Source organism: Camellia sinensis, chromosome 11, assembly GCF_055761805.1.
Source record: "Camellia sinensis isolate YWXY chromosome 11, ASM5576180v1, whole genome shotgun sequence".
In the NCBI taxonomy this organism is placed as follows: Eukaryota; Viridiplantae; Streptophyta; class Magnoliopsida; order Ericales; family Theaceae; genus Camellia; species Camellia sinensis.
Window position 1 is genome coordinate 52,765,575 of NC_138971.1, and position 12,537 is coordinate 52,778,111.

Sequence of the window (12,537 nt, forward strand, 5' to 3'; positions counted from 1 at the left end):
ATTTTTTGCTCTTAAGTTGTTTTGTGTTGGTGGGTTTTTGTTTTTGGTTTAATTTGGGTCCGAATCTGTTTGACAGACTAATGTTCTCCTCACTCATGTCTAATTTATCTTGGATTCTTGTTTACTGAGATCTCCATTGTCTATATTGGTTGTTGTGGGTATTGATTAATTGCAAGTATTTTGCTACTTTCGTGCTCTTGTGTTGAGTATTTTGTGTGATTGATCTTCATGGCTGAGATCGAAGCTAAGGCTAAGGCTATGGCTATGAGTAAGGATGATGACATGCCTAAATCTATCACGACCAAAAAATGGAATGGTGCCAATTATTTGGCTTGGGCCCACGCTGTCAAAATTTTCTTCCATGGTAAGAAGTCCCGCTTCCTTAGCAAACTCCCTCCTACTGATGATATAGCTTATGACGATTGGTGTAGCGAGGAATCCTGTGTTATGGGTTGGATTTGGCATAGTCTAGAACCACATGTGGCTACTACCGTGGAAGTTTGTGATACCTCTTAGGGAATTTGGGACTCCCTTGCTAAATCTTTTTCGAATCAAAGTAATGTCTCTCGAATCTATGAGTTATATGAGCAGATTTTTGCTATGCGCCAATCTGGTCGGTCACTTCCCAATTATTATAGTAGTCTCAAGACCTTGTGGGATCAGTTATTGCAGCATCGACCCTTCACTACTGATGTGAACAAATAGAAGCAACATTGAGAGGAGTTTATGATCGCTTCCCTAATCTCCGGCTTAGATCCTGAATTGCGAGGGTTCAAGGATTAGATTCTTGCCAGTGAGACTTTACCTTCTGCTACTAATGCCGATTTTCGACAGTTTCGTTCCTCATTGGGCCAGGCACAACCCATCTCTAGATCCTCTCCATTGTCATCTTCTGCCTTGGTCTCTAGCAGTTGTGATTAAGGGCCTACTTGCGGGGGTTTTCATGGCCCTTCTAGTCCATATGCTCTTATTCCGATTCACGGGGTTCTCACAGAGGTGGCTCTCGTGGTGGTGGTTCACATGGAAAAGGTAATAGTGGACCTGGTTCTCGAACGTGTGGTGATCGCAAATGTACTCATTGTGGTTCCCAAGGTCATACTGAACATTGGTGTTGACAGAAGTATAGCAAACATGACCATGTGCATCAGGTTATGGATGCTCTATTCTCACAGTCATCCTTGTTTTCCACTGACTCTGTTGCTTCTCCAGTTGATTCTCATGAGACACTTACCACTCAGATTAGTGAGCTTACTGCTCTTGTCCAGTCTCTCCGGCCTAGTCTACCTTCATCCTCTACCGCTACTATGGCTAGTTCAGGTAATACTGCATGTGTGGCTAAGTCTACTCAGCTTTAGCTCCTAGACTCTGGTGCTAGTTCCTATATCTTTGGTAATTCCTCTCTTTTTGACACTCTTAGGCTAGTTGATCATACTATTATACTTGCTAATGGATCTTCTAGACTTGTCAGTGGTTAAGGTCCTCTTCACCCCACTCCATCCCTTCCCTTACCTTCTGGTCTCTATGTTCCTAAGTTTCCATTTAATTTGCTCTTTGTTAGCCAATTGACTTAAGCTCTGCACTGTTTAATAACCTTTTTTCCCACTGCATGTATTTTGCAGGACCTCCAAACCAAAAGGACGATTGGTTCAAGCCATGAGAATGATGGCTTATATTTTTTGGACACTGTGATCTCTACTCATCCTCCATCTATGGTATTGAGCACTATTGTATCTCCTCTTCAATGGCATTTTCGCTTGGTCACCCCTCTTTACCCAAGCTCAAGTTGTTCCTGGTTTGAGTCATGTTTCTCAGATTGAGTGTGAAGCCTGTCAATTTGGAAAGCATCACCGTAGTTCTTTTCCTAGTCATAAAATTAGTCGTGTGTCTAAGTTGTTTGCTCTTTTTCCATATAGATATCTGGGTTCCTTCTAGAACTCTCACTGTTAATGATTTGGTCGTTTTCAATGAAACAGAGATTTGATTTGCCTTCTATCATCTCTAAACTTTATAATGAAATCTTTACTCAATTTGGGAAACGTATTAAGATATTTCGGTCTGATGATGCCTTATATGTGTAATCTATTGTGACTACCTTTTGTGATGATCGTGGTATTATTCATTAGGTTAATTGTTCTCATACATCTCAAAATGGTGTTGCCGAGCGAAAACACCGCCATTTGTTAGATGTTGCTCGCATACTGATGTTTAATATGCATGTCCCCAAACAATTTTGGGGCGATGTTCTCACTGTTTTTTTCATAATTAACCGCATGCCCTCTAGTGTAGTACACAAGTCTCCCTATTCTCAATTATATCCCACGTTGTCTCCGTTTTTGTTGCCTCCTCGTGTTTTTGGTTGTGTAGCCTTTGTCCATATTCTTGACCCCAATTTAGATAAGTTATCTCCTCGTGCTCGCAAGTGTGTTCTTAGGCTACTTTTGTACTCAGAAAGGGTATCAATGTTATCATCTTGAGTCACGTCGATACTTTGTCAGTGCTGATGTTATATTTTTTAAGTCCACTCCATTTTTCTCCTCATCTAGGCAACAATTATCCACTAATCTTCTCTTGTTGTGATGGGGAGCCAGCCTCCCTCACCCTTACTCTTCTGTTTTGTGTTCCTTCCTCCTCCTTGTCTATATCTTCTCCCTCCAATCTCACCTCTACCCCTCCTTTGCAAGTTTATCAGTGGTCTCAAGCTCGTCATATTGTGCCTTATGGCCCGATCAATTCATCTCCTTTGTTTGAGGTTCATGACTCCCCTGTTCCATCTGCTGATGTGCCCCCTGATGACCTTCCTATTGCCCTCCACAAAAGTAAACGTACTTGCACTCAACATTCTATTGCTAATTTTGTTTCTTATGCTCGCCTCTCTTATGGTCTTCACTTTTTTGCTTGTAACTTGTCTAATATTACCATTCCCTGCTTATATCAACAGGCTATATCCATCTCTGGTTGAAAGCATGCCATGGATGAGGAAATGCATGTCCTTCATAAGAATTAGACATGGGAACTTACCCCTCTACCTTTTGGCAAATCTATTATGGGTTGTCATTAGATTTATACTGTTAAGTATCTTCTCGATGGGACTGTTGAACGGCTTACGGCTCACCTGGTAGCCAAAGGCTATACACAAGCCTACGGTGTTGATTACCTGGAGACTTTTTCTCTTGGCTTGTCTTAACTCGGTTCGGATCCTTCTCTTCGTTGTAGTTAGTAAGTCTTGGCCTTTATATCAACTTGACATCAAGAATGCCTTTCTTCATAGCGATCTCTAAGAGGAGATCTATATGGATCAACCCCCTGGTATGTTGTTCCTGGTCATGAGTATCTTATTTGTCAATTGTGGAAGGCCTTATATGGTCTCGAGCAATCCCCGCATGCCTGGTTTGATCGTTTCAGTGCTGTTATGCTCGTCTATGGTTTTTGCCGTTCCACTTTTGATCACTCTATCTTTGTTCAACACTCGTCTACTGAGAGTATTGTTCTTATTATCTATGTCGATGACATAATCATTTCTATGAGTGACATAATCATCTAGGCACTCACCCTAGTGACACTCTCATGGATTCTAGTGTCAAACTTGATGGTGAAACTGGGGACTTGTTTCCTGATATTGGTCGTTATCGTCAATTGGTTGGAAAGTTAATCTCACTGTTACTCGTCCCGATATTATATATGTTGTGAGTGTGGTTAGTCAATTTATGCATGCTCTCCACCAACCCCATTTTGCTACTGTGTGTCATATCTTGCAATACTTGAAGAGTGCCCTCGGTCAGGGCTTAGTCTATCGCCCATCTTCACTGTTGTTTGTCACTGGCTTCAGTGATGTTGATTGGGCTGGTAATAGGACTTACCGTCATTCCATCTCGGGCTATTGTACCTTTGTTGGGGGTAATCTTGTTACTTGGCATAGCAAGAAATAGACTATTGTTACTCATTCTAGTGCCGAGACTGAGTATCGTGCCATGGCTCATATTGCTTCTAAGATGCTCTGGGTTCAGTCTCTTCTCTGGGATTTTGGCTTTTATGTTCCCACTCCTATGAGCATGTGATAATCAGGCTGCTATCTTCATTGCCAAAAATCCAGTGTTCCATCAACAAACCAAACATATCGAAGTTGACTGCCATTATATTTGTGATCTCTTACTACACAAGCAACTTGTGACTCCTTATGTTTGTTCTGAAGATCAATTGAGTGATATTCTCACTAAACATTTGGCTCAGTCTTCATTTCATTGTTTAACTATCAAGCTCAGCATGTTTGATCTCTATACTCCAGCTTAAGAGGAAGTGTTAGAATAGTTATTTTCTGTTTTTATTGTTATTCTATTAATTTTTACTTAAGTTGAAGGTAAGATGGTTATATTGCTATGTTAGGGTTTATATATATATTTTGTTGATGTAGAGTTACAATAGATTCATTCCAAAAATATAAAATTTCTCTCTCTTCTCTTATCTCTTTTTCTTCCCCTTAAATCCTAACCCTAAATTTCTTCATTTTACATTCTAACTTATATCTTCTCAAATGCACTTAATTCCCAAACCATTTAATACTCTAAAGTTTAAGCACTTAATCGTGTAATCAAACAAACCCTAAGTAATGATTCTAGTCATTTAATCTTTCATATTTTTACAACATGCCAGGGGAAAACAAAAGGTTTTCAACAAAATTACAAACAAAATAAGAGCATCATAATGATATCATCTTAAGCTCCCATTTGGTTTGACTCAGCTTTTCTAAAAAGCAACTATTGGGTTTTGGTACTGAAAGTTGTTGACAGATTTTTTAGAAATTTGATGACTTTGGTAAATATCTACTTAAAAAATCATTTTTTAAACTTTAAATTTTCTAAGGAACCTCAATTAAATTGTTTAATTAAGGTAGTTTTTGGAAGTTTAAAAATCATTAAAGTTCAGTGTTACAGAAAAAGCCAATAAACCGACATTTGCAGGCTCATAGTTTTTTAGCCAAAGTAGCTCAAGAAAAGCTTAAAAAGCCAACTTACCAAATGACTCTGGGCTTTTCCTAAAGTTGAAGCCAGCATAAGAGCTGAACCAAATGGTTGATTGATTGCTTGGATCCCCCTGTCCCAGCACCTTGCTGGGGTATAAGTAAAATAGACAATTTTCCACATTGTGACACAAGAGCATGACCTGTTAGAATATTTACTTATTTCTTGTTTAGATTCGATTGTGATTGTGATTGTGTGATTGATTGATTGCAATCCTTAATTAGTCAATCAATCAGTCAATATAAAAAGTGATTCCTTAATCAGTGCCTTAGGGCTTCCTTTTGTAATAGTTGATTGATTAATATAAAAGGTGATGATATCACAATCATTACCCAAGCTTTGTATTCTCTTAAATGACATGGTATCAGAGCCAAAACCCTAAAAACCGTCATCTACACCACTAACCAGCCATCACCTATCACCACCCATCCTCCACCGCTGGTCCCTGAGCTTCTGTCGGAACCAGCCAAGGTCCCACAAAACTATTTCGGCTTCAGCTAAAGGCCCTTCTAGCCTAGTTGACCTTTGTAAGGGTTGTCCTAGCCTCTCTGTGTATTTCAGCATGAGTATGAGGGCTGCCCATCTTTTGTTGCTCTAAGTTTCTTTTTCTCTACTTTCTTGAACACAATTCAGCACTTGTTTTGATTGAATGTTCGTTTTCCCATATTTGTTATATTTTTTGGACCCATTAATTTGATTATTATACTCCCATAGTGGTCTGTATGTGATTTTACTTGTTCCAGCACATTCTATTCCTCTTTCTCTTCTTGTGATTCGTGCAAGGTTTTTGGGTTGAAATTGTAGAGTTCTTATGGCGAACCTAACTAGTGAATCCACCACTACTTCTCACCCATCTAAAGGAAAGAGCTCCAATCCAATTATGACTAGTATATCTGAGATCAAAATCACTACCGCTCTGTTTAATGGTCAGAATTACCTTTCATGGTCTTAATGTCTGACACTTTTCTGAAGAGCAAGGGGAAGATAGGATATGTTAATGGGAGAGTTCAAGTACCAGGTTTTACGGATCTTGGCTATGACCAATGGAAGATTACCAACTCTTTAATCATGGTGTGGCTCATTCATTCCATAATTCCTGAGATTGGTGAAGGCTACTGATCCATGGATACTGCCCAGGATATTTGGGAAGCAGTCGCTGCTACATATTCTCAAAAAGGGAATTTTTTTCAGTCTTTTGAGTTGCACTAGTCTATTGAGCGCACAGTACAGGGAGAGTAGACAATTCTCCAGCATTACACCTTTCTGACTAAAGGTTGGAAACGCTTAGATCATCTCCTAGATTATAAGCCTGTTTGTACAGTTGACTTAGTTGGTTACCAGAAGTTTCTTACACAGGAGAAGGTTTTCAAGTTTTTGGAAGGCTTCAATGTGGAGTTTGATCCAGTTTGGAGTCGTGTCCTTGGCTTGGATGTTCTTCCATCTCTTCAAGAGGCCTTTGCATATGGACAAAATAAGGAGAGTCGTCGTTCTGTTGTGTTACCACCAGCTACTGGAGACCGTTCAGCATTACTTTCTGCTCCTCGAGAGATGGGACTGGTTTGTCACTACCCCTTTCCCATTCTTCAGGGAACGATACTGTGTTCTGTGATTATTGAAGCAAGCCGCGGCATACTCATGAGACGTGTTGGAAGCTTCATGGGGCTCCATCAGGGAGTCGGGGTGATCGGTCTGGTACTAGAGGTGGTCGATCAGGCAGTCTAGAGGACGTGGCTCTAATCCAAGGGCCCATCAGTCTAGTGCTCTTGACACCCTTGATTCTACTTCTGCTTCAGTTGGTCCGACTTCTGATAGTTTATCTAACATGACTTCTAATGAGCTTGAGGATGTTCTGTGTCATTTGCTGGCCCGCTGGTCTTCTACTATTCCCAGTGCATCTTCCTCATCGTTTGCCCGCCCAAGTAACTTAGCCTCTTCTCCTAATGCTTTTCTTTCCCATAAGTCTTTGCCATGGATTATTGATTCTGGTGCCTCAAATTATATGTCTGGGTCTTCTGACCTTTTCTCAGTATATAAGCCCTCTTCAAGTCAAGACAGTTAGGATTGCAGATGGTACTATTTTTTTTATCTCTGGGAAAGGTTCAATTCATGTCACCCCTACCTTACCTCTGTCTTCAATGCTCCATGTTCCCAATTTTTCTGTTAATCTCCTATCCTTGAGTCGCATTACTAAGGATTTGAACTATAGTGTGACATTTGTTTCCTAATCATTGTCTTTTTCAGGATCTTGTCACGAGAAGGACGATTGGCAGTGGTAGTACAGAAAATGGTCTCTATTTCTTAGATCAGCCGAACAAGCTTGCTCCTCATTCCATCTTGTTCCCAACCACTAAGGAGGATTTATGACTGACATCGGCGTCTTGGGCATCCTTCTTTTCATTTGGTTAGGCATTTATTTCCATCTGTTTTTACAAATAATAATGTGTCTTAAGTTTCTTTGTGAATCTTATTAACTTGGCAAACAACATTGAACTTCTTTTGCTCAAAGTCTTAATAAAAGTTTAGTTGCTTTTTCTTTAATACATTCTGATGGGTGGGGTCCATCTCGTGTTATGTCTTTAAAAGGCCATAGATGGTTTGTTATCTTTATCGATGATTTTTCTCGTACTATTTGGGTGTATCTCATGGAAGAAAAAAGTGAGATTTTCTCTGTATTTCAAAATTTTCATAAAATGATTTGTACTCAGTTTGGGGCAATTGTCAAAATCTTGCATTCTGGTAATGGGGATGAATACATCGATTCAGAGTTAGAGAGCTATTTTTCCACTCATCTCATTATACATCAGACATCTTGCACCAATACTCCTCAACAAAATAGGGTTTTAGAATGCAAGAATCGTCATCTTCTTAATATAGCTCGCTGCATGTGTTTTTCGATGAGGGTGCCTCAGTCCTACTGGGGTGAGGCCGTTCTCACCGCAGCCTATCTCATTAACCGTCTTCCTACCTAGGTTTTGCAAAAGCAAGCTCGACTTCAAGTCCTTCTCGATTCAGAGTCTTTGTTTTCCATTTTCCTTAAAATATTTGGTTGTGTCTGTTTTATCCACAATCATTCTCCTACTCATGGTAAGTTGGACCCTCACTCTCTCAAGTGTGTTTTCCTCAGATTCTTGCCAACTTAAAAGGGGTATAGGTGTTATCACCCTTCTTCTCGTAATTGCTTTGTGTCCATGGATGTCACCTTTTTTAAGTCTCAGTCTTATTTCTTGTCTTCTTGTCTTCTCCGGTATCACAGTCATCCCTTCAGAGGGAGCCTTGGTGTAAAGAGATTCCTGTTGTCCATGTTGCTCCTATGGTGGAACCAATCGTACCTGCACTACTATTACTGGGACTATAGAATCCAATGCCACCAAGGACAGGGAAGGGCAAGTTTATGTCAGGGACAAAGACAGACAGAAAGTTACTTGAATACAAGAGACAACTTCTGTTCACCCACTGCCATCTCTTGCTTCTGATAAGAGTCGAAGTAACTTTGAATCTCTTGTTTCTCTGGAGTCTACTGATATTGCTATTCCTGACACTACTGATCTTGATATTCATATTGCCAAGAGAAAGGGTGTGACATCCTATACTCAATATTCTATCTCAAACTTTGTGTCATACTCTCACTTGTCTTCCTCTTATAGGGCCTTTGTATCAAACATTTCCGCTGTTAATATTCCTAACCATTTTCAAGATGCTTTCACTACCTCTGAATGGAAACTTGTTATGACTGAGGAAATGAAAGCACTTCGTAAGAATGACACTTGGGAATTAACTGAGTTAGCTAAGGGCAAACGATCGGTAGGATACAATTGGGTGTATACTGTGAAGCACAAAGTAAATGGTTCCATTGAGCGTTAGAAGGCTCAACTTGTGGTAAAAGTTCACTCAAACTTATGGAGTAGACTATCAAGAGACGTTTGCACCAGTGGCTAAGATGAATTCAGTCATAATACTTCTTTCTCTAGCAGCTAATTTAGATTCGCTTCATCAGTTTGATGTAAAGAATGCTTTCTCACATGGTGATCTAAAAGAAGAGGTATATATGGACATCCTCCTGGTTTTTAGGATCATCAGACAGAGGGTAAAGTATGCAGGCTTCGAAAGTCCTTATATGGTCTCACATAGTCTCTAAGGGCTTAGTTTGAGAGATTCACTCAGGCTATGCTTAAATATGATTTCAAACAGAGTCAGGCAGATCACACTTTGTTTGTGAAACATTCATCATGTGGTAAGACTACAGCTCTCATTATTTGTGGATGACATAGTGCTTACAGGCGATGATAGTGAGGAAATATCCCTGTTGAAGAAATATTTAACTAGTGAGTTTGAAATCAAAGACTTAACTTGAAATATTTTTTGGGAATTGAAGTTGCTTGCTCCAAGGATGGGATTTTCATCTCATAAAGGCGATATGTTCTTGACCTTTTGAAGGAAATAGGGATGCATGTTGACATTGATCATCACTTTATCAAGGAGAAACTCACCAGCAGAATGATATGTACCCTTTTTGTGAAGTCAGGCAAACAACTTGCAGACATCCTCACCAAGGGAGTTAGGAGCGACCATTTCATGACATTCTAGACAAGCTGGGCATGCGAGATATCTTCGCACCAACTTGAGAGAGGGGGGGGGGAGGAGTGTTAGAATATTTCATTGTTTCCTTATTTAGATTAGATTGTGATTGATTGATTGATTGTGATTTCTTAATCAGTCAGTCAATCAATCAATCAATATAAAAGGTGATTCCTTAATCAGTGCCTTGGGCCTTCTTTTTGTAACAGCTGATTGATTAATATAAAAAGTAATGATATCATAATCATCCCCCAAGCTTTGTATTCTCTTAAATTACATGACCAACTATGAAACAAGGATACCTCTTCGAAAGTCATGTCTAGGTGTCCGACACGTATTGGACACACTCCAGACACGTATTTGACACACTGGGGACACGTTAAGGACACACTGAGGACTATTTTTTTCAAAAAAACAAAATTAAATTTTTTTTTTATTTTTACTAAAATAGCATACTTAAGGTTGATAAATTTGATAAAATTAAATATTTGATATAAAATACAAATTAAATACTCAAAAATATGACATATAATAAATACATAAAATTATACGTTTTGCATGTGTCCTCCAACGTGTCCTGTTAAAATCCACCTACTCTCTACATACTTCACCTACTCCTTACCTACTACACACTCACCCTCTTCTATATATAGGAATCATGAATCATTGTAATAGATATCAATATATCAATCAATAATAATACATACAATTTATTCTCTCTCTTTCTCTATACATTATTTCTTACATGGTATCAGAGCGGGTTTAAAACCTAGTATTTTCGCTTCCCCGGCGGGCGGCAACCTCACCTTCGCCGCCCGCCGGACCTCAACCTATTCCGCTGATAAAATCAACAAAGATTTGTGCAACTGTAGTCATGTGTGAGGCTGATGGAGAAGAATTCTTCACCTCATATGACGAGACAGTCTGGAACTGGAAACACTGCAACATTCTGCTCTGGAATTCTGCAGCAGCTAGATTATAGCTTGGTTGAGTGCCAAGCTTTGGTTCTTCCACCCACTCTTGAACTTGCCCAGCAAAGTGTGAAGGTTCATGCTTGTGTTGGAGGGACTAGTGTGCGCGAAGATCAGCGCATTCTCTCCAGTGGGGTTCATGTTGTTGTTGGTACTCCTGGTCGTGTGTTTGACATGTTGCGGAGACAATCACTTCGCCCTGTTTACATCAAAATGTTTGTCTTGGATGAAGCTGATGAAATGCTGTCACGAGGTTTTTAAAAATCAGATCTATGATATTTTCCAGTTGCTGCCACCCAAAATCCAGGTTGGGGTGTTCTCTGCCACAATGCCACCAGAGGCTCTTGAAATCACCAGGAAATTCATGAATAAGCCTGGAAAGAGAAAAAGCTCATGCTAGGATTTGCGAAGTGATTCGCTGCAGGAATTTTGGCTTTGGATGAAACCCTTACCATACTCCACTCATTCTCTCCAACTGTTCTAACTTTTTATTTTTATTATTATTATTATTATATCAAATAATCAATGCACTCATGTTCCCCACTAACAGTGTCCACTTTTGACCCAAACCATTTTCAATCCATCATTTCTCCTTCACCTTTTGCACCCCACTCACCGACTCTCTCTCCACTTTATCACATGGGTTTGTCCCTCTCTCTCCTCCATTTGATTTCAAAAATCACTTATTTTTATTTATTTTTTCCAAGTCACTTTTCCTCTTTTTTAAATACCCCACTTTATTTTGAAACAATCGCACTGATGTTTTTCATATAATCCATCTATAAATATTTTTTATCTATTTTCTTTCTCCCTTATTTTCTTTCATTTTATTTTTATTTTTTCAACAAAACACTCCCAAAACAAAAACAAAAACAAAAACAAAAAAAAAAAAAAAAAAAAAAAAAAACATTTTACAAACTTGTCATTTCTTCATGCCGGGGATCAACCCCGATCAGCATTTTACACCATAAAAAAAAAAAATAAAAATAAAAAAACACAAAACAAAACAAAACACAACCAACACAAATCGGAACAGTGGGATTTTTCTTCTCGCCTATTCCGCCGGTCTTTTCTTCTTGCCACCGTCTTGGGCGGCCCTTGCCGGTGTTGCCTCCGTGTTTCCCACTCCACTGGGCATGATCAGTACTCCCTGCTCCTCCACTGCAGCATATGGCGGCCCTCCAAATCGGAACATAAAACTGGCCTTCCGCTTCAGCTCCTTGTTTTCCGCCTTTAGCACACTTATCTCTGCTCGCGCATCCTTATACATGCGTTGGAGCAGAGCCAGTTGGGCGTTTAACTGCTGCACCTCATTTGTCCTACTCTGCAGCCGGTTCGACAAATTTGTAACCGCAGTCATGGTTTCCACACATGACTTCAAGGTATACTGATTGGCCTCCACATCCGACTGCACCGCCATTTTTTGCTCCACCGACCGCATCGGAAAGTTCAATGGAGCAAAACCAGAGGTGTTTGGTTGAGGTTCACTGGCCACCGCACCAGTTATCTCTCTTGTTGACTCGTTGAGGTCGGGAAAGAGAGTGAGCAGACCACGGGAAGATGAGGCCATGTTCTGGGTAGCTGAACGGGAAGAAGAGGCCATGCTTTTTGGGTTGCTGAGTGTTTCCGAGAAGGGTTAGATACAGAGTATTTACAGATTGTTTCAGAATGACAAGTTCAGAGGTTTCAGTCTGGTTTGGTTTCCACCGCCTCCGCATTGGTTTATATTGACACTGACGACGCGGCCGACACGCCGCTCTGTCGCTCACGTGCCTCGCCGCGTCTCCGGCTCACCTTTTGATGGCTCGACGCTTTCTGTCGGGCACGACTTTTGATGAAGTGGGCGCGCCTTTTGAGGGCGCAACTTTTGATGGCACGCCTTTTTATGGATTGGGCACGCCTTTTGATGGCACGCCTTTTGACAAATTGGGCACACCTTTTGAGGGTGCGACTTTTTAAGGGTCCGACAAGACTCT

General features: G+C 40.2%; 1 protein-coding gene across 7 annotated transcripts in view; it reads right to left on the reverse strand.

Moving 5' to 3' along the window:
* The window catches only part of CPSF73-II (cleavage and polyadenylation specificity factor 73 kDa subunit-II), a 72,993-nt gene that overhangs the window by 33,067 nt on the left and 27,389 nt on the right, over window positions 1–12,537 (reverse strand). The gene's annotated exons all lie outside the window — the stretch shown is intronic.